A 24,274-nucleotide genomic window follows, 5' to 3' on the forward strand; every position below is an offset into this window, starting at 1 on the left:
AACATGAAACAGACTCCAAATGTTTCAAAGGTTACATTTGACTCTTCTATTAATCTAAGATGGATGCATATATTCATTTACAAATGTGTTCTGAGCTTAATTATGATGCTTTTACATAGCTTAAAGGTGCAATTGGAGATTTTATAAAATGTTAGCATTAGCCTGATAGGATTGAAAGTCACATCTCGCCTTGTAAATTGCCATAAAAGACACACCTTCTAAAAGGAACAAACCTTATAGTATAGCCCTGGATAAACTTTATAGTACAGTTAGTAATTCATTTATTTATTTATTTTCCCTTTATTCCTTTATCAGGGGTCACCACAGTGGAAATTATTCACCATAATGTTCACACCCACAGACTCTGGCATTCACACACATACACTACGGCTAATTTAGCTTTTTCAGTTCACTTGTACCGCATGTCTTTGGACTGTGGGGAAACTGGAGCTCCCGGAGCAAAACCCACGCCAACACGAGGAGAACATGCAAACTCCACACAGAAACAGACCCAGTTGGGGCTCAAACCAACGGCCTTCTTATTGTGAGGCAACAGTGCTTACCACTGAGCCACCATGCAGTTAGTAATTACAGTAAGGTTGTTGATGTTATTGTTTTGAGAGATTGTTACTTTATCAGTTGGTTAAAATGGTTAAAGATAAACTTGTGCCTACAAAAACATATGGTAGATACTGTTGTTGTAGTACATATCCAATCCAATACGACCATAAGAACTTTGTTTTTTAGATATCTCGTCAGTGTTCAACACCATAAATGTGTACATATTAGCTTCAAAACTTGTGTGTTAATCCCTACACTGTAAAATCCAAACAGAAAAGGAAACTCAAACCATTTGAGGAAACCGATTGCAACAAACCATTTAAGTTAAAAAAGAACCCTAATGAGTACTGTGAACTTAATCCATTTGAGTAAACGAAGCAATTTGAGCTCAGTAAAACCCAATAAATGAAGAGAACTCAAACCAAGTACTGTAAACCCAAATAAGTTAAGGCAACTCAAACCGTTTGTGGAAACTGACTGCTACAAACCATTTGAGTTAAAAAAATATCTATATGAGTACTGTGAACTTAATTAAATACATCATTACTTTATTTTAAATGAATTAATTACCTTCAACACTAAGTTCAAAACTCTTTTCAAATGAATATAATTAACTTTCAGTAACTTTTGAGTTAACTACACTCATTTCATTTGTTAAAGATGTTGAGTTGGGTTCTACAGTGTACTTGACCCGCTGGTCATCTCATTTCTTACTAACAGTTCAGAGAGTCAAAGTGAACAAAATAATGGCATATGCTATTATAACAAATGTTTGAGTACCTAAAGGTTGGATAAGCTCCAATATACTCTACCTTGTACATGATTCAATTTCACAGTAAATCTGACATCAATTTAGCACCGGTTTTTATTAATAACAGTAAAATTGAACAGGTTGAAGCATTCAAATATCTAGGAGTTATGAATGACAATACATTATCATGGAATAAACATTTTGATGTTGTATTCAAGAGATCAAAGTTGTAACTTTGAAGACAGGGTTGTTTAATTATTTAAAATTCTGCTCTAAGATTGTAGGTGAACCCCTATAGAAAAGCTTTAGGACTCAATGTGATGTAACTTGATGGGAATATTTAATAACAAATTCTCTTTAAGACAAGTCATTTCACTCTCCAGCCATCTTTGAAACGCCTCTCGGACAGTATGCTCGGCTACTCTGTCTGAATGAGGAAATAATATAATTTCTTATCCCTAACCATGTTTTGATTGGACTTTTCTTGGTCCTATACCTTCTAGAGAATATATAAAAAAACACGCAAGTGCACATGGACCACTTAATTTAATGATTGCTATAAGAATGTGAAGAGATTTTTCAACCAGCTCAACAAAAATGGTTTCTGAAGACAATCACCTTTTATGCCTCTAAACCGATTTTGGGTTGATCATTGTTGTGACCTCTTGGTTGAAACTAATGGTGGGAATTGTAGGCTCTTGTCTGCTTTTCGTGGTCTCTGCCCGGTCTCAGTCTATGCAGGGTTCAGCCTGATTGATTTAGTCTGCGTCTCGCCTCCTCAACTAAACATAGAAGTGAGAACGAATCATTTGAACGGGCCCTCAATCTTTCTCCCTGCTTTTGCTAAAGCATGCAGCGTCAGTGTTTCCTAGAACAGGAGTTTGGCGAGCAGTAACTGAAACTGCATGGTCTCTGTTTCATAGACTCACATTTGAGAGCTGATAGAGTTACGGTGCTGGTCGGTGCTTGGTCTGAGTCCTACAAGCCTCCTCTAGAGTACATCTACAAGAATCTTTGTGTTACAGATATTAAGGCTCTCCAATGTTTGTTTTAAAGGCTTGCTTTCTTCTGGAAATTAACATGAAAGGCTATCTCAGGTAAAAAAAAAAAAACCTGAAAATGTACTCACCATTTTCTTATCCTTCACTTTTTAGACCAGTTTGACTTGCACAGTATCTGTTTTTCCTACTGTGGAAGTGAATGTTAACAGGATTTCTGCTTTCTTCAAAATATCTTTTTCGGTGTTCAACAGCGTAAAGGTTTAGAACAAGTTCAGGATGAGATTTGACATTTTCATTTTTGGGTAAACTATCACTTAGAGAAGAGTGATATCGTTTTTGTGAAAATGCAAATTTAAAGTTTAGAAAATAAATTGTGGCTGCGCAGCATATCATTTCAGCATTAAAATCACAATATATGCATTTGCAATTGTCGCAATAGTTCAGAATGCATGAGATTTGTGGATTTACTGCAGAGTTTAACCATGTTGGAGTAAACATTTATCATATGCATGTGATTTTAAGGCCTGTGACAGTGCAAGCATTTCAAGAGCGATATAAACATTCATACACGAAATGTTGTGTCTGTCACTTTAATAAAGAATCATTTTATTGAATTGTTTATGGAATGAAATCAGTATTACTTTACATTTGATCATTCATTCTATTTCTGCAGCCGAATACTGCTAGACTTCCCAGAAACCTTCTATATTATCTATGCTTGTAATTTGTTTATTATATTTTATGCATGATACAGTGCCCTACAGAATCATCCCAATCTATCAACATTAATTAGTTATTATCAAAAAGAGCTATTCCAGGAATCTGGTGAAACTGAATTCATATCACAATATATATTGCTGTAAACAAAATAGCAGTTTTTTTCCCCTCAATATCATGCAGCCTGAAAAAAAATAAATTCTTAAAAATATATTTTAAATATATTGAAAAAAGTGTGTGGTTAAACTAAAATGTGTGGGTAAATGTCAAAGTATAATATGTAACAGAAAATAATGTGGTAGATTTCCTCTTACAATCTTTATGATAACATGTAGTTTATTTTCAAAATGTAGCATCAGTTTAAAAAAAATACTTTTTGGTACTTCATTATTGTTTTTTTTTTTATCAAGAACACTGGAAGATTTGGAAGTTTTTCATGATCTTTGTGTTCTGGAATTTAAAACTCTACAAAATTAGCATTTGCACAATATACTTTCCTGATCATTCCATAGTCTGGGCTTCAACTGGGTCATTCCAGAACTACTACCTTATTTTTTCCAAGCAACCCTTTTATAGCTGTGTGCTCCTAATTATTGTTGCCCTGGAAAATGAATCTTCATTGTATATGCAGATCTTTGACTCAAACAGCTACTCACTCCAACAGTATTTACCTCTGTTTGGCTCTGTCCAAGTGGCTCTTCATGCCAACAAGGCTTTCAGTGCCCTAGAGCACAATGCTGCCTCAACCTGACTTGATGGAGGGATGATGATGCCTTGGAATTGGTCCACATTTGGTTTGGGCCAAGCATTCTCTTTTTCTTTTGAATCACCTCAACCTTGGACTAATCAGACCACAAAATTCTTCCAGAAGTTTTGGAGTGACTTAAAAGTTTTGTCACATTGCTTCTAGCGAAATATAGCTATGATGTAATGTCGGCTTTTTCTCAAAATTGGCATTCTTATTGCCATTTTTGTGAATAGAGGCAGCGTCAGTAAAGTATGAAGGGAATTGTTGATGCCCATATAGTTTTCCGCATTTAATCCAAAAAAACTGACTTTTATCTTTTTCGTTGCTGTTATTATTATAAAACAGTTGACCTTCTGGCCTTTATTGGTTAGCCTGAATTTAGTAATGTTTGGATTCTGCCATGAATTTCCCTTTGCTTGCAACAAGCATTACAGTATTTTTTGGCAAACATGTGATACTTTTTGGGATTTAATAAGCTAATGTTTTTAAACTATTAATCCAGATAGTTTCATTCAATTCTTCAAATGTTTCCACAATTATATCAGACCGCATAAGTAATCAGATTCTTTTTTAAATGTAAGCTGTCAGAATAAAATTTCAAGGGTCAATAAAGTTGGTGGATCCACTTCTTTTAAAGTTAATACATAACCTTAATAACCCCTTCTACAGAGACTTAATAAACAACAACAACATTTCTAGAAATGTTTCAAAAGTTATTTTTATACTTTTTAAATATAGGAAAACGTATGGTTAACGGAGTGCAATTTCATCAAGCTGGGAATAAAATGTGGTCATGCATGACAACTTCAACATCTAAAATCTTTTTTTTTTTTTTTGGAAAGTGCATGATTTTGAAAAAAACAAAACAAAGTACACTGTAAAAAAACTGTTAATTACAGTTTACATATTTTGTGTTTTCCCTTTATTTATGGTTGGAAATTGCATTATGGGATGTTGATCTCTGCTTTATCAACTTTTGATGTTGCAAATTCCACTCTGCAGTTTAACAAAGTCATTTTTACTGACATTTATGTAGTTTGACACAAGATGTTGTTTAGGAATGAATATATAGAGAACCAACTTTATAAAATAACAGAAAATGCACTGGCTGTTTATTACCAGGTTTTTGCAGCATACTATACAACACCCACCCAGACAATATATCGCTTAAAACCTATTAACCCTTTGACTGCCCGCTCTACCAAATGGTTAATCATGCTTTGACTGTTTTAAATAATGACTGTTTATGACATTTAAAGAATGATTTGTTTTAAATAATGTTTTAAATAATGGTTCACACACAACATTGTTGGTTTACAAAAAAATCTAACAAACATAAAAAAAGCTTTTTAAATGAGAATCTGAAATATCTTTATGGCATACTTAAAAAAATGTTTTATTTTGAATATTTTTTTTAAAATAAATTGGTCTTACACTTCATATTTTCTGATTTTTCATAGTATATTTGTTAATTCCAGTGCTTTCACCATAACCGACATATCTACCATTTTGTTGAGGTATATATTTTAGAAATTATGGGATGTGTTAAAAAAAAAATGCATCGAGTGTGTTAACTAGCGACATTAGGAGTTAAGAAATGCAATCCAAACATTTTTACTTTGTAGGGTAGTTACAGGGTTTTCAAATGTTTCAAGGTCAAAAGTAGTTAGAAGAAAAACCAAGGTCCCATTATGCAATTCAAAAGCCTAAAATATATATATATATATATATAAAAAATACACTGTAAAATAAATCTGTAATTTTACTTTTTTTTTTTTCGGCAGCTGGGGTGCCGGAAAATAAACGTAAAGAAACAGTCGTTAAATAAAAAAATTTACCGTAAAATAATAAATGTTAAATTACAGAAATTTACCAGAATTTTAAATGTGAGGAAATTTCTGTAATTTAATATAATTTATTTTATTGTAAATTTCTGTAATTTAATGGCGTTATATTACATTTAAACCGGTATATAAGCCGTTAAATTACAGATTTTTCTACAGTGTACATGAATGACAAAATACAGCGGATATAAATTTTCAGTAAATATGTGGGTCAAAAGAGGGTTTCAAGCAAAAAAAAAAAATGTTTTTCATATAAGCAAACAAACGTACTCCTACTTTTTCACAATATGTTGCAATAAAGTAATTCAGTTAAAGTAATACAATTTTTGATACGTGATAGGAGATCTCATTTGATTCCTACTCCAGAACGAGATGTCTCATCTTTGACACTCTTATTGCTAATATTTAAATAATGATGTTGACTAAAGAAACATGTACTGTTTGCCAACTATCCCAGCATCTTGTATAATGACACGTGATCTGCAGGCACTGCATGTGTGCCTTTACATCTTCTCTTTTTTGTTGATCAATTTCATTATGCAATTGTCAAGTACTCTGTCTCATTATGTCACACAGACTGACTGACTTACTTGATTTGTAATACGGTCCAAGGCCTCAGTTTGAAACCAAAACACAGTTAGAAGTCAGTCAGGTGACTGTGATGAAGAGAGTCCATTTCTGTAGTCTGGATGGTCATCTTCATACTGTAGGAAGTTATTCACTGGAATTCTTCATCTTAGATTTAAAATCCAGTTTTCTTAGTCCAGGAATTAAGAAACATATTTACTGCTTTTTTGTTTATCCACATAAGTTGCACTTATAAATCCAAAACAGATTTCTTTTAGAAAGACGATAGGGGTTTTGGTGTGCATTATTTGAGAGTGATCATCTAAATATTACTATACAGCAAGATTAAGGGGCCGACAGCATGTTTTAGCTGCTCCATTACACTCTTGTATTATGTGACATAATCGACAATGTAAAAAGTAATAAGATAGTTTAATGCTCCAAAAGAGACAGCAGAAAATGGATCACTTTTACAAAAGAGCACAAGAAAAAAAAAGCTTCTTCCTGTTGCCGTATGACCTTCTTGTCCTCTCGCATGATCTTTTTCTTTGAATTATTATTTTTGTATCTGCCAGAATCATTCTAGTTCTGTAATAGTGTTTTACTGTAAATAGATTAAACATTTAATGTAGGAAATGAGGGCCAGCTCTGATCTCCTTTTAAGGCTAGGGCAGTGAAGATTGGTCAGAATTTAACATGACTCTGAAGCTTCCTGCTGACTCCTGAGTACTGTCAACATACTGACAAAACTGGCCTGGTGCAGACATCCAGATATCCTGGATCTTTAAACCATTTAATCAGAGCTGAAAGGTCAAACGAACGTTTTTACAAGCCCTGTTTGGTTTGACTGGTCCTGAGCTATTTTAAGGACAAGGTGAATTTATTTAAATTTATGAGTCCTGGATAAAAAGGAGTTTATTGCATAAAAAAAAAATGTAAATTTAGTTTTTTATAAGATAGTGAGGTGTCCTGTTTAACCATTTATTCTCGTTCATGTGGTTCCAAACCTTAATTTTTAATAAAACCTATATATACAGTTGAAGTCAGAATTATTACCCCTGAATTATTTGCCCCCCTGTTTATTTTCCCTCATTTTCTTTTTAACAGAGATAATTTTTTTAACACAGTTCTAAACATGATAGTTTTAATAACTCATTTCTAATAACTGATTTATTTTATCTTTGTCATGATGACAGTAAATAAAAGCTTAACTAGGTTAATTAGATTTAATAAACAAGTTAGGGTAATTAGGCAAATTGTATAACTTATTACAATGTTTTTTTTCTGTAGACCAGCGGTTCCCAAACTTTTCAGCTCGAAACCCCCAAAATGACAATGCCAGTGACTCGCGACCCTCAGTATCCTCTGAGGTGGTTATAAATACAGAAACCTTGCATGTAATGGCGCACACACACACTAATAGACCCAAGTCTATTCTTTGTTTATTTTTTTTATGTATGTGAGTGATGTAAATGGGCCAGGAAGTTTAACCTGGTGTTATAAAATCAATATGCTGCAACTGACCCTATTGCTGTGTTTTTAATATAATGCAATTACCCCAGGGGCCGCAATTCAATAGAACTATAAGCTACTGTAGTAACTATATAGTATATATAGTAAGTATAAAAGACTATTTTTTTTTCTCTTCAGTAGGTTATGGATAAAATATGGTTTAATAAAAATAAATAGATTTTTGGAAATCACCAGTGACATAAGAAATGAGAAAATGATGACATACTTTTTATTTCTGGCTGTTAATCATCAATGAGTGGTCAGTTTTACAATAGTCCTATTTCATGTTTGTTCTTTAACCTGTGGGGTCCATGGATATCAGAAATACTGGAAAAGAGTGTGTGGGTGTGAAAGAGAGAGAGAGAGAGAGAGAGAGAGAGAGAGAGAGAGAGAGAGAGAGAGAGAGAACATGCACTGAGTTGAGCTATGGAGCGGCAGAACAGATATCATTAATTTTCATAACCGTTTCCAAATATGGTCAAAACCAAACTTTTTCATTCCAGCGGTAATTTCAGGGGTCATAAATGTACAGTGGCTCAGTGATTAACAATGACATTTCAAAAAGCACACATTAATCTCACAATACAACAACATTAAGCAGCAACATTTCAAAAAGCAAGTATTAAGTTTACAAAACAATGACATTTCAGAACGCAAACTCAGAAAGCAAACACAGCAGAGCTCACAGTACACTGAAAATGCTTCCAACCACTAGGTAGCAGTTTGTCCACAAACTGGCAATTGTGTGTGCATCTCAAAGTTATTTGTTCATTTTGCGGATGTTGCAGATGGGTATACACAGAGGTAAAACACTTTTGGTAGCAACGTATTGTGACAAATGCTTTGTGCCATCTGGTAATCACTGTTTTGCTGGAACTCACCATTCAATCAGAAATTAAGAATTCGTTCAATTTTCGTGTTGTAATCGTGTTTCGATGCCACCTAATGGTCGGGAGCGTTTCTTTTGTGTTGTGATTTAATGTTTTGTTTTGGAAATGTAGTTGGATTGTGAGGTACCATATTGGTTTTATAAGTTCAATTGTTCTCTGATATCTGTAGGTTTATGCCTTCAGTAAGTTATAAAGAAAAATCTCCAGAAACGGTTTAACAAGCCCCTGCATTACTCAATAAAATACTCCTAGAGTCAAAAGGTCCATGATTGACCATATATTGTTTGTGTTTTGAATATTGAATGGCCAGCAGCTACAGTAGCTCTCTGCAACTCGGTCACCCACTGAAGCTAAGCTGGGCTGCGCCCGGTCAGTACTTGGATGGGGGACCACATGAATGCTTGGTTGCTGTCGGAAGTGGTGTTACTAAGACCAGAAGGGGCGCTCAACTTGCAGTCAGTGTGGGTCCTAACGCCCCTGTAAATTGATGGGGACTCTACTGCTCTGTGTGCGCTGTCTGAGGTTAAAAATCCCTTCGATAAAAAGTAGGGGATTAACCCCGGCACCCTGGCCAAATTTGCCCACTGGCCTCTGTCCATCATGGTCTCCTAATCATTATCTAGCCATATCATAATTGGCTTCATCACACTGTCTCCTCTCCATCAATAAGCTGGTGTGTGGTGTGGCGCAATATGGCTGCCGTCGCGTCATCCAGGTGAATGCTCACACTGGTGGTGGATGAGGAGATTCCCGCCAATGTGTAAAGCACTTTGAGTGTCCAGAAAAACACTATATAAATGTAAGGAATTATTATTATTATTATTATTATTATTATTATTATTATTATCAATGAATTCCACTCTGACATGCTGGTCTTACAGACACACATACATGGACAAATATAAACCCAATCGGAGTAACATTGATCTACTATGCTTACCAGATTTGTTGTGGATAAAAAAAAAACTAAATTATAAGTAAACTTGACAAAAGATAGTGATAGAGTTATGTCCCATTGTATTTTGAAGCTTTATTGTCAAAAAGAAAACAGCCAGGATTAGTATCAACCTGTGCATGAACATATGACAGTTGAGTCATACGTGTTTTGATTGTTTTGACATGATTCAGCATATACACGTGTTTGTTGAAACATACACATCAAATTTCACAGTAAACACGGCAAATTATCAAAAGATGTAATTAAACATACCTTATGCCTCTTCGGAGTGTATATGAATCAATCGTGTAATCTGTAGATCTTGCATTTTGCGTTCTGAAGCGATTTTGAACATGCCTTGTGCTGTCATTGCCCAGTAATGCATAGTAAACAATCTGGGGCTTGCATTTTGAAAATAAAAGTCCCACATACATAGTAAGTTAAATCATTAATTCATTTGTTCATTCGTTCATTCATTCATTCCTTCGTTCATTAATTAATTAATTAATTAATTAATTCATTCATTCATTCATTCGTTCATTTTCTTTTTGACTTATTATTCTGGGGTCAACACAGCGGAATAAACCACCAACTTATCCAGCATATATTTTACGCAGCGGATACCCTTCCAGCTGCAACCCATCACTGGGAAACACCCATGCACACCACAAACGATTTAGCTTACCCAATTCACCCATACCACATGCTTTGGACTTGTGGGGGAAACCGGAGAACCTGGAGTAAACCCAGGCCAACATGGGGAAAACATGCAAACTCTACACAGAAATGCCAACTGACCCAGCCGAGGCTCGAATCGGAGACCTTCTTGCTCTAAGGCAATCGTGTTACCCACTGCACCACTGTGATGCTCAGTAAGTGAAATATATACTTAAAATAACTAAGAGAGGACCATTATTATTGCTGTCTCACTAGAAAACATTTGGTTTATCAGATGCAGCCTGAGGCATGCATATTAAGGATTTCAGAGCTTTTTGATGAGCTGCATATTTGTTGATGCACTCTCGATGACATGGCTGCTTGTCAGGTCCAGATGAATGAACTAAAGTAGGCACACATGCAAATGAGGAGGGCATGACCAGTGAGTCTTGTCACAGTTTGTTTTGTCTTCTGATTGGCTTGTTGTCAGCCAGGGTTTACACTTGGGGAATTAACATGAGATCAAGGAAACTGTGGTGTCTGAGGCTCACAGTATGCCCATTTCCATACACTGATATATATATATTGTGTATCTACCTTTTGTGGTTTCCTCTGCTGGACCAATGAGACTAGCATAGAGCACTTCCTTCTTTCCTTCCCTTCTTTTGGGCCATTTCTTTTAAAGATGTTTCTGTGTTCTTCACTATACAGAATCTTTCTATACAGAATCCTAAATGCAAAACATTTAGTTTACTTTGTGTAAGTTTCCAAATGACACATTTTCAGAAATACAAGTTCTTTAAAGTCATCACAAATACAGAAATACAGTGTAGACAGCTGTGTTATATTTTCTATTCAAACTGCAATTCATTTGTTACAGAATTTAATGAAATTGACATTTCTGAGGGACCTCAATTCAGTATGTACATAAAAAAAAATTAGAATAAGAACAAAACAAAATAACTCTATATCAAATAACATACATTGTATTTGGCAAATACTTTTATCCAAAAGGACTTAGATTTTGTTTAATCTATACATTTATTAATATGTGAGCCTTGGGATACATATGGCATTGCTAATGCATTGCTTTACCAAATGAGCTTTAAAAATGTCATATACACTGATTTTTTCATATCTATATGGCACACAATGTAACAGTGTTTACTCACAAGCTGTGGCACTCCAAGAAGAAACTGCTCCATTAGTTCTCCAAACCCCTCCATAATCTGTACTCTGGAAAATAGTGTTTCATTTAGTTCTTGACTTATGCATAACTGGTGTCGCATTCTAGGTCCATCACAATCTGAGGTAGGAAGACAGCATTGTAGAGTGTGAAAATATGAATTTAAATCTCAGAATTAATATACCTTTGACATAAAATGTATTGAAATGAACTTGCCTTGTGTTAGGTCCCTCAGAGCCCAGTTCACTTTCTTTTGATCCCATCATTATGAGCTCACCACTGAAATCCTTTCATTTTTAAATTTGTTTTGAAGAAATTGCAACAAGGTATGCTGTAGGCACATTTACACCTTTCAATACATATTTATTCTCTGCAGGACTTTTTAAGAAGCAACGACCTTAATATTCTCACTGTAATAAAACAACCGCAAAAAGTAAAAGAATATTTGTGTGATAAATATATTATTTCAATACACAACAACCAACAAGTCTGAAATATGCATGTTATAAAATTCAATACTTTACCAGGTGTGCTTGTTGATGATGTCAAACAATTATGGATGTGACACGTGTCCTTCTTTAAGCTGGGATCCTTCTTCTTCAAAGCCACTTGTGTCCTGCAGACCAAAGTTGGGAACTTAATATGGGTCCCATGACACTTTTTTGTAATGATGAATACAATCTTGAAGTCTTTTATAATATTCATTACATTTTACTGAACACAATATAGTTTGTTTGGATTTTAAAACAATGATACATACCGAGCACAAGTTTATTGATGCAGTTCAGTTTCCTGGCTGTTTGAAGAAAAATACAATATTCATGAAAAAATACAAAATAAATAATAATAAATAAATATATATATATATATATATATATATATATATATATATATATATATATATATATATATATATATATATATATATATATATATATATATATATATTTATTTATTTATTTATTTATTTATATATATATATATATATATATATATATATATATATATATATATATATAATAAAAAAATATATATGAATGTTTACACATCGGTAATTCCCCTATTTGACAAATCACAAATGGAAGAATTTTCTCCTGACGTTTGAATCTACTATTTATGAACACTTTGCTTATTTGCTGAGCTAATCAGTCTGTAAGTTCACTCACAATCTCCATAAAGGGCTTTATGGAATGAACTTTATATGCGACCTGCAGTATACAGTCTAACTGACACCCCCCAAAAAAACTTGGAGTTAATTTGGCTTCCAAATACAACATAGCAGCAATTATTCCTCAGTGTGTTACAAAAAAGTCCTATATCAACAGTGTTTTACTTTTTTTGTGTGTCGAAAGTCAACATCATTTGAGTTTATTGGTGTGGATGTTTCTCAGATATTTGGCCTGGAACTATGACATCAGCGCGTGTCATTGACGGGTGAATTAGTGTGGTTATTTGTGATGACTGTGCAGTGCAGAAGAACCTTTTTTTTTCTCAGAGGGCAAATAAAGTTGAAGTTTGCTGGGTCAGAACAAGGTGCCTCGTGTTACTGGCAATGCAAGGGTCATGGTGGAATGCCAAAAGTTTGCTCTTTACACATTTGGTGGTTTTTGAGAAATGCAATTTTGCTATTGCTTTTTGTTTTGGGATGGTTTATTTTAACCTGAACAGACACATTCATATATATTCTAGACTTTTTTTTTTTTTTTAGCATTGTTTAATCAACATTTTATTTGTTGGACATTCCATCCTTACAAGTGTATTCTTCTTTCAGGAGAATTAGTCCTTGCTGTTTGGTTTGTCGTCCACCTTAACCTCTCCTCATATTTTATAAATAAACCCTTCTAAAGAAAATGCAGTCATGTGCTGAATATTTCTCACACTCCGTGCCTTTTTCTCATTTAGCTAATAACACTCATCTCAGTGTTACATCTGAATGAACACTGCTTTGCCAGTATTTGGACTAAAGTGACTTGTATAGGAAAGAAACGGCTCTTCTTGTTGAGGCAAGCTTGGGTAATCTCCAAAAGCGACGTGTTGTGGTGATGCTTTGTCAAGTCTATGATCAGTCCTTGAGGATAGAACTATTGTGAGCGCTGTTTGTGTTAAGGAGCTGAATGCTACGTGATTTATACGCCGAGGTTATGAAGGGCCTTTCCTGTGTATTTCATATATAACAAGCACTCTTTGTGCTGATAGATATGTCACATTTTAGTGAGGAGAGGAAGCCAAAAAGTATAAAGCAGTCATACAGATAAAAACTGAGTTGGAGGTTCAAGAGCAGAGTGAATCCTAAACATGCCATTAATTTGTTAAATATGGTTTTGTTATGTGGAGATATGAAATGGCTGTCACCGAGTCAGCATTTGGAAAGAAGTAAAAGTTACTGCTTACCTCATGCCTCAAGTGCACAAGCTGTTTGAGGTAAGGAGAAATAAATCTGCTCAACTATTTTATTCATTATTATTATTACTTTCTATTAACCGATTAACAAATTAAAGTCCTATTAAAAACAAAACCATTTACTCAGGATGTGCGATATTGACAAAAAGAAGTTATATGTCAATTGTTTTGACCACTGATGTTGTGATTCTAGATTTAGATAATTTATAGATGACACACTACTGTCTACAGTATTTTTGTCCCAAATTATGCTGTTTGCATTGAACTAGGACTGCACGATGTTGGAAAAACCGGATATTGGGAAATTAGATTTTTCTCTCATTGTGATATAAATAGTTTCACAATATGGTTTGAGGGCGAGTCAGTGGCACAGTAGGTAGTGCTGTCGCCTCACAGCAAGAAGGTCGCTGGGTAGAACCTTGGCGTTTCTGTGTGGAGTTTGCATGTTCTCCCTGCCTTCGCGTGGGTTTCCTCCGTGTGCTCCGGTTTCCCCCACAGTCCAAAAACATGCGGTACAATTGGGTAGGCAAAATTTTCCGTAGTGTATGAGTGTGTGTTTGTGTGTGGATGTTTCCCAGAGATGGGTTGCGGCTGGAAGGGCATCCGCTGCGTAAAAAAAACTTGCTGGATAAGTTGGCAATTCATTCCGCTGTGGCAACCCCGGATTAATAATGGGACTAAGCCAACAAGAAAATTAATAAATGAAAGATGGTTTGAATGGCACTATATGACTGTTTTTGGGAAGTCTAACAGTATTCAGTACAAAATTTTTATAATCACATTGCAAAAAAAGGCTTTTCTTTCTTTGCTTCGTCTCATTTCTAGTCCATAAATCTAAAAATCCCTAAAAATATTGTTTTATTTTTTTAACTTCTCTTTTATTGTTTTAACTTTTAACTCAAAAATAAATGTTTTTCCTTAAAATAGGCAAAATTATCTACCAGTTGAGTAAGTAAAAAGCAAATTGTGTTTTCGCTTTGAAATGTAGATATTTGGACTTAGAGGTCCAGATCTAATCTCGCAATCAGAAATATGGCCCGATCACGCGGTTTTAGACTCGATTGGAATCGGATGTTACCTCCTGGTCAGGACTCGAATATATATATATACGTACATATACACACACAAACAAACACACACAAACACACACACACACACGCACACACACACTCACACACACTCACACACACACACACATACAGTTAAAAGTCAGAATTATTAGCCCGCCTGTTTACCCCCTCCCCATTTCTGTGTAACAGAGAGAAGATTTTTTCAACACATTTCTAAACATAATAGTTTTAATAACTCATCTCTAATAACTGATTTATTTTATCTTTGCCATGATGACAGTGAATAATATTTTACTAGATATTTTCAAGACACTTCTATACAGCTGAAAGTGACATTTAAAGGCTTAACCAGGTTAATTAGGTTAACTAGGCAGATAAGGGGAATTAGACAAGTGATTGTAAAACGATGGTTTGCTCTGTAGACTATCGGAAAAATATAGCTTAAAGGGGCTCCTGCTGGGTATTTTAAGCTGAGGAGCTGTTTGTTTTTATATTAGTTTATTTATATATATATATATATATATATATATATATATATATATATATATATATATATATATATATATATATATATTAACTGTTGCACTAATGTTCAAAAGTGAAGAATTGATGTTATTTATTACTTATTGTTCAAGCTACCTCACAGAATTGCTCTGCTTGTTAACCAAGTTGTTAAATGTTAAAATAAGATGAATTAAATAAAAAATAAAGAACATCCTGGATCTGTTTCTTCTTTATTCTTTTATTAATATCATAGAAGTATTGTATCGTTGTTCTGTATCAGTAGATACTCACAATCAAATGACTCGGACTCGTGGGCAAAAAAAACCTTATTGGGAGAAACAACAAAAATTCTATGTAAGATTTTTTTTGCTCACTAATTCAATTCTGTAGCTCCTGGCCAACTATATTTTAGACTCAACGTTGTATATCTTCCAATGTGACTATTGCAGATGCACACGTTGCAATATTGATGTTGAAACAATAAATTTTGCAGCTCTACATTGAACACTGTTTTCAGCTGTCTACTGCAGCGACTTTATCAGGAAATAAAGTCTGAAATAGACTAGAGTCCCCACTACTTATATAGATAAATCTGCAACAGATGAGTGCAAGAGGAGTATGAAAACGTGTTTATCATTGACTTTTTTTTATAGAATTTATGAAAAAAAAAAAACACTTTTGTAGATTTGAAACATGAGAGTCTGCATGGCTTATAGTGGGTGCTTTTCATGTAGCTTCAGCTACAGGACAGTTGCTAATTCTAATCTAGAAATGTATTGTGCATAAATATTACTAACAAAACAACCAAATGCAAGCATGTCAAAGTTTTATTAGAATCAAAAGAAACATTTTTTGGGTGTTTTCATTTCATTCAGGCAAATGGGACATGGCCTTAGTAATATTTCTGGCATCAGGACACCTTTAGTCATCTTATAATTTTAATACCATAGTATTATACTAGTATAATATAATACTTTCTTATAAAATAGTATAGTTATACTGGCAGTTGTTTAAGACACTGTACATTTTATATTAAGTCAGGTTGCAGCAAATAATCTTGTGCTATGTAACTTGATAACAGTTACAAAACAGACAGAAAGGATGAGATTTTTGCAGATGCAGTTTATTGACTTCAGGCTTATAGATTCCTTATTATCTGTTTAAATATTTCAAGGTTTCAAGTCTCCATGTTCTATTTCACGACCTATTTTAACATCCCTATTAAAAACATATCAGTTTTTCCAACTCTGACAGATCTGACATCTGCACAAAGGCCAAGGCGAACAACAGTAAAAAGTTGAAAGATGTTGTCGTTGCTGGCTTCTGTTGCTATCCTGACTTGAAGGAGAAATAAAGGAACAGAGACCAGAGAGTGGGAAGGTTTCTCCATCTGCAGCTCTGGGACAGACCTCTATCCATCACGTCTCATCTCATTCTTTCTTCTTCTTCACTTTCTCTCCTCTGCTTGGCCTCTGTGTCAGCCTGTACAGAGTGACTTACAATAAGATTAGGCTTCTGAGCCAGGCCTCCCAGCAGAGACCTGAATAGAGCGTGTTTGGGACCGTTGACAACGTTTTAAAGGTAGCATCATCAATCACAGCTCTTTTTATCCTCCATAGTTTGATTCATTCATTCAGATCTTTTTTCTTCTTCTTCCCATGGCTATACTATGTGAAACAATACAGCAAAGCAATTTTTTTGTCAAGCAAACAAGTCACAATGAAATTCTGAAGTGTGTAATCGCATGTAGTTAAGATGAACATGAGTTGTGGTTTTGTCCTGACAGATATAAGAGAGATGGGATATGATAGTGATGACTCAGTCATCCTGGAAACAAAAACTGGCCACAATCCGCATTCACATGAAATGGAGCCCTAGATTTATTATGTTCATCAATGTTGATTACGCCATGTCGTTTTGGTTAGAGTCATGGGTCTGGAAATGTTTGTCATGGTCATGTCTTTCAACTCACAAAACATGTCATTTTATGTGATGCTGAGGGTCAAGCCTTGTGGATGTTGCCAGTTGTGGTTATACGGTAAAGCCGTGCACCAAAATGATTTAAATGTTTCCTCATGTGAATGAACTTGATGTTGGCCATATAACAAGTACAAGGTTTCTTGCTGTTTGGCAGATTTTGTATGCTCATGGTAGTAGGATTTGATGTGTTAGTACATGACCAAAATATTCAATTTTTTTCCTTTTTTTTTGTCAAAGAGACAGCATTTCAGCCTTTCTATGTGAAATTTTTCTTTCTTGTTTAATTTTTCTGAAAGCTCACTTGTTGTTTCCAAAATGACACTTAAAAATTATTTTAGGACCCCACATAATGCAGAACTACTGTGCACACTAAAACAAATCCATCACATTTACAGTAAAATAATTGGCAGCCGTGTTTGTCAGAATTTTACAGTATTCTGTACATTTCATTTCATTTTCTTGTCCCTGTATTAAAAAAAGGGGTCGCCACAGCGGAATGAACCGCCAATTCATGCAGCAAGTTTTTACGCAGCGGATTCCCTTCCAGCCGCAACGCATCTCTGGGAAACATCCACGCACACATTCACACACACACACACTCATACACTATGGACAATTTAGCCTACCCAATTCACCTGTACCGCATGTCTTTGGACTGTAGGGGAAACCGGAGCACCCAGAGGAAACCCAGCCAAGGTTCGACCCAGCGACCATCTTGCTGTGAGGCAACAGCAACACCTACTGCGCCACTGCCTCGCCCCACTGTACAATATACGATAAACAAATTATATTACAAAGAAAATAATAAATACATAAAAATAGAATAGATTATTAAAAATTTTACAGCAAAGTACTGGATTTCATTTATTTACTTTAATACACTAAGGTTTTAAAGTACTAACTACACATTGCACCTTTGTCATATAGACAAAAACAACCAAAAGCCTGTAGGTATGGGAAAATCATATGATAAGCCAATGCTCATCACAAACAGCGCAAGACCACTCTTTGGGAGCGCAGCCATCCAAGACAAAAGCACTTTGATGATGAACTTTGGCTAAGTGATTTTCAAATGATTAAAAAAGTATTTGTGCAAGTTGGTCAGTATACTGGTTTGTCCATTAATGCAATCCCATCGAGCCCATTTAATTTTTACTAGTGGTGGGCTGTTATCGGCGTTAACATGCTGCGTTAAAGCAAGACAATTATCGGTCGATTAAAAAAATAAAATCATCGTTAATCTATTCTCAAGGTTGGGTTGGGAGCTGGGTCTGTTCTACGCAAGCTATTATGACTTTCACCGTGATATTTTAGCGAGGATTTATACCCGGCCAAATTGCACTAGTAGTGTGTATTCCTAATGTGAAGTCACCACATCAAATGTGACGTGCTAACGTGGATGCAGTTCACTAGAGTGAATCTGATTAATGCTAGCTCCACATCTAACTATCAGGCACCTGTATAGTTTATGTGTACAAGTAAAACATTTACAAATAAAAAAGACTGGGTGCTTTTTAAAATGGGCCGCTGAGCCGTCTGACAAAAAAGTGCCCTTCTGAATCAAATCAGCTGGATGCCCTTCTGGGTCTTTCACTTACTTTGATGACACAACTGACTACGCTTACATGGACATCTGTAATCTAGTTATTTGCCTTAATAGACAATAATATAGTTAAGGTATTTGCATGAAGTGCTTTCATGTAAGAGTTTCCTGAAATTTTGGGTGACTTTAACTGCAGTTTGGCGAGTTTCATATTTACTCAAGAACATTTCACATTTCATTAATGTTCCCGTGACAAACTGGAGTATTAGATGCAAATAAGGAGTAAGGACTGGTGCGAGTGTTATGAAATATAATAACACGCACCAAATGTAAAGAAAAAACATTTGTGTGTGTGTGTGTGTGTGTGTGTGTGTGTGTGTGTGTGTGTGTGTGTGTGTGTGTGTGTGTGTGTGTGTGTGTGTGTGTGTGTGTGTGTGTGTGTGTGTGTGTGTGTGTGTGTGTGTGTGTGTGTGTGTGTGTGTGTGTGTGTGTGTGGAGCCCTTTTTTGACAGCCGCATATGTGGATCTTGTCGGAAAATATGGCGAAAAGTTCTACATGACGGTAATTGTTTGATTGCGGTGTTTACTTCAATAATGCCACTATTATATGCATACTTCACATGTCTTAATTCCATTCCTGTTTAGTTCAATTATGACTTTAGTTGGATAAAGATTTTAAAAATTAATCTATGCCCACCTATAGTTTTAACATGATCTGGGCACCAGCAACTGTTGGTAAAATGAAAATTCCCATTTTATGTTAATAAACATAAAAATATTTTATATTCATATGTGTGTGTGGGTTCAATCAATTATTTAAATACTACGGCTAATTTTAAAATGCTACGGCTAACCCTTACTGCTGTATAGATAAATGGCATTTTGTTGTATTGCATATTATGTATTTGTAATATAAATCTTTGTTTTATTAATTTTATTTAAAATAATTTTATCTTCATCCACTTTTTCTACCATTCATTTTTCTAATTGAATGTTTTGTTACCTTAAAATAGGGCTGCACAAATTCTTGTTTCAGCATTAATATCACAATGTGTGCACCCGCAATAGTCACATCTCATGGATGTGAAATGTTGAGTTGATTTTGCACTGTAATTTTTATCCATATACAAAACCATAAAGCATGCATTGTTTATTTTACTTTGATCTTTGTTTTGTTGCATTTATCTATGCTTTTAGTTTGTTTATTACATAATGTGCATGATTCACTGACCAACACAATCATCCTAATCATTCAAAGTTACATTTGGAATCACTTTAGGGACCAATGCTCTTTTGCTTATTAGCATGAATGTTATTGAGATATTGGCTGCTTATTAGTACTTATAAGACACTTATCTACATCCCTAATCCTACCCAGTACCTAAACTACCTTAATAACTATTAATAAGGAGCAAATTACAACCCCAGAATGTGGTTTTGCATTGTCTTGTTTTGCATATTGTCTCAAATTTTTCTGATTTGGGATTGTAGGAGTTTATTGAGCAAAAGACATAATGGTTTGCTAAGAGCGAAAATTGAACTTAAAAATAAAGTGTGAGCAAAAATTCTTTACAAATAGTGCAATTTGATCATTTGTTGAAATTGTGTATATATATATATATATATATATATATATATATATATATATATATATATATATATATATATATATATAGCAGAAAAACTAAATATCTTGTAAGGCTTTGTTTGTAAAATAACTGAATTATTTTGCTTGAATTATTATGAATGATTATATAGTATTGAATTCTTATACTGCTCAGACAACTTGCAAAATAGTAAAATTCATTCATTCATTTTCCTTTTGGCTTAGTCTGAATTTCAGAGGTTGCCACAGCGGAATAAAACACAAACTATTCCGGCATATGTTTTACGCAGCAAATGCCCTTCTAGCCACAATACAGTACTGGGAAACATCCATACATTCACACACTTATACACTATGGACAATTTATGTTATTCACTTGACCTATAGCACATGTCTTTGGACTGTGTGGGGAAACCAGAGCACCCAAAGGAAACCCACGCAAACACGGGGAGAACATGCAAACTCCTCTTAGAAATGCCAACTGGCCCAGCCAGTACTCGATCCAGCGACCTTTTTGCTGTGAGGTGCTAACCACTGAGCCACTGCGTTGCCCTAGTAAATTTAACATCACAAAGAATGGTGATAAAATACTGTGATATTCGTGGGGGGAAAAAATATGATATTTTTGCCTCATTGGCCATCCCTACGGATGTCTTCTAATTTCTGCAGAATGTGGGGAAAAAGTGTCTGCTGAATTATTAAATGGACATCTAAAAGTATAAGGTCTTTACATAATAATTGACTTATATAAGGGTATAAACCTTTGGGGTGTTTAACATGAAAAAATACACAACAAAAAAAAAAGACATGAGAGATTCCATTTAAGGTACGATGCTGAGATGAAGAAAGAAAAGCTTGCCACCAGGGTCTGTCAGTAAAGTGAATCTACCCCTTCCACAGTTTCACAAGTTCTTGGTTTTTTATCACTCAACACATCACGCATGTGTTCCCCTGACATAAAAACCTCCATCTTGGACAGCATGCAGAGAGCTGATCTCACTTTCATGGACCAAGCATTACAAATATTTTCTTTAAGCAGAGAAACCCTTACGGTTACCTTCGAAAATGAAGCTACAAGATTGCAGTGGAAGCTGAAAGACCCCTTTAAGAGGTCGAGAGTGCTGTTTTCAGATTTTTTTCTTTTGTTTTTTATAGATGCCATAAAGCATCTAATCGGTATTCCCGTCGCCCAGGCCGCAGTGCTGCTTAGTGGATCTTGGCTTTGATATGGTGTGATACATCTGGAATGAATGTGCACTTGTGACAGTCGTTAGCTGCATAGCCCCACATTAAACATCGGTGGCAGGAATTCCCAGACGACAGGAAGAAGTGATCTAGAGCTCTGCAAACGGTGTGACCAAGATGAGCGCTGAGCGTTTTACACCTCTTGCTGCATTCTAGATCGTTTTCGCATGTCGAGACACGAGACAGATTTGTTTTGAGAAAAATATGCTTTGAGTATGAACAAATGTCTTTGTTTTGAAAAGGAAGGAAGTTGCATTTACAGACGCAAATTGATGTCAGTGTGCTCATGTGTTATGAATGATGGCAAGCCCGAGAACTCGATAATTTTTGACAGCGTATCGAAGGAGACGACAGATTGAGCACATGGTGTTTTCACAACACTCAGGAATTTAGCGCATTAAAATTGAGATCCGATGTAATTGAACTTTAATGGTAGTCCAGAGCGTTCGAAAAGCACATTATCCATCACTAAGGTCTCATTATCTGGAAGAGAATGTACACTCATCTTACAAGTGAAGCTGTAATTGAGTTGTTTGGTTGTTTTGGGAAGAGTGTTAGAGTCCAAGTTGGTAACTTTATACTCAGAACAGCTTTAGATGTGCTTTTTGCGCTCTTTTCTTTATTTCAGCCACTGTATACAGATCTTGCTGTGTAAATTTAACACTAGACTCAGATCCAGTATCAGGTTGCTCCCTAATGTATCACTGTCACTTGATTTCGTGGCTGTAAAATGAGATACACTTATACTATACTCTATTAAATCAAGTTTCTTGACTTTTTTTGTTGACCACAGATGCTCACACAGGATCTTATCATCTTTTAATGACCATTTTATGCTTTGCTATAAGCAAATGTCAGCATATTTAAAGGTCCCATGAAATGAAATCAACGTTTTTTAGATGTTAGTATCAGTATTGTTAGTTTTTAAGATGTCTGTAAGCTAGTGTGCTCCAAAAACCGTGACAAAATTTGTGTTTAGAAGATATAAAACTGATATAAACATGTAAAGGTTGTAGTTTGTCACTTCCACCTAATTGGATCGATGGTTTTATTCACGTTTAACTGTTACTTCAGTTTGTCATCAAATCATAACCAATCAAATGCTCTCTAGTATCTGACATGTCTCGTCCCCTTCACGATGCTTCTCATATGCTTTTCATTTGATGCACTTGAGCTCAACCACTCTCACTGGCAGAGCTGGGATCAAACAAAATGCAATTTTGTATAAAAGGGGAAGCGCTTAACAATGTCCAACCCTCTCTTTGAGTTTTAGTCGAGATTACGACAAACATCGATTAAAAATGCACATTTTAAAGCACTTCACGGGATCTTTAAATAAGAACCAGGTGCCTCATGAATCAATGCTGCGTATGCACAAAATCTTTGCATACTCCATATTTCATGTTCGCGTTTAGATTTACTAACTATGAAATTAATGTGAGAATGTGCGTTGGTCCACGCCAAATTCATGTCTGGCGTATGTGCATTTCTTGTGTGTGTTTGTTTTATTTCCATTGGCAACTCCTAGAGGCAATTGTGTTAAATTGCACACAACAAAGTATCTTTGAGCCATGCAATGGCAGCTGTATGGGATGGGATCATCCGCATGTCTAGCAGGTATATAAGGTTTCCATACCATGCAGTTGACCAGCCAAACATTAAAGCACACCTTACAGCTATCGCCGGTTTTCCCAATGTAATCAGAGCAATCAACTGCACGCTCATTGCTATAAAGGAGCCATCTGAAGACGCATTTGCATACATGAATCAGAAACATTTCCATTCAATAAATGTGCAAATTATATGTGATGTCCAAATGCGTTTAACATAATACACAGACTTATTAATGATTCCTACTTGTGTTCCTCGTGTTGAAGAGTAGGCAAAATCTGATATGTATGGGGGGAAAAAAAGAAGAATGAGTTCATCAGATGCTGGATTTGAACCGGGTTCATGAATGAAAGTGTCAAAACATGTTTGTACTAGAATTTATTTGTTAAATGTGTTTCCATTGTAGTTTATGCGCATCTTTTCTTATCGAATAAAAAGTTTATGCTACTCGGTTATGCGCATACATTTTAATGCGCGTTTTCAAAACTTATGAAAACATCATGGAGTTTCCATCAACCGTTTTTTTTATCCGCAATAGGTGGATATAGCTAATGAAACGTATGATGTGAAATGAGACAACTTTTCTTAAGGGCTAGAATAATTTTAGTTGACATTATGAAAGCAGAGAAAAGTAATCATTTGCCTTACCACCTTACCTTTCCTATGGATTAGATGCTATCAAGTTATGGGAGTCCATCCCCCAAACACCCCCCATAACTTCAGATCGTATCCAGATGTTAACATTGATTCCATTCTGATGGAGAGTCTACGTTCAAACAATGACATCCAGATTGTCTGGCATTCCCAGGTTTTGTGCTTACACTCGTTTGTAGATTTTGGCAAGGGAAAAATGCTAACTAATGAGATATTTCATTAAATAATAAAATATGTAAGATGAAAGAAAAAGCAGATCCAGGGTTTCTTTTAGTGTTTTTAATGTAGTA

The 24,274-nt window shown here is 35.1% G+C and overlaps 1 protein-coding gene and 1 long non-coding RNA gene across 3 annotated transcripts in view; one reads left to right on the forward strand and one right to left on the reverse strand.

The window, feature by feature from the left end:
• LOC147843513 (uncharacterized) overlaps positions 1 to 24,274 on the reverse strand; it is a 721,012-nt gene that overhangs the window by 270,007 nt on the left and 426,731 nt on the right. The gene's annotated exons all lie outside the window — the stretch shown is intronic.
• stx8 (syntaxin 8) overlaps positions 1 to 24,274 on the forward strand; it is a 106,138-nt gene that overhangs the window by 32,347 nt on the left and 49,517 nt on the right.

The sequence above is a fragment of the Danio rerio genome, chromosome 6, assembly GCF_052040795.2.
Source record: "Danio rerio strain M-AB ecotype USA chromosome 6, GRCz13ab, whole genome shotgun sequence".
NCBI classification, from domain to species: domain Eukaryota; kingdom Metazoa; phylum Chordata; class Actinopteri; order Cypriniformes; family Danionidae; genus Danio; species Danio rerio.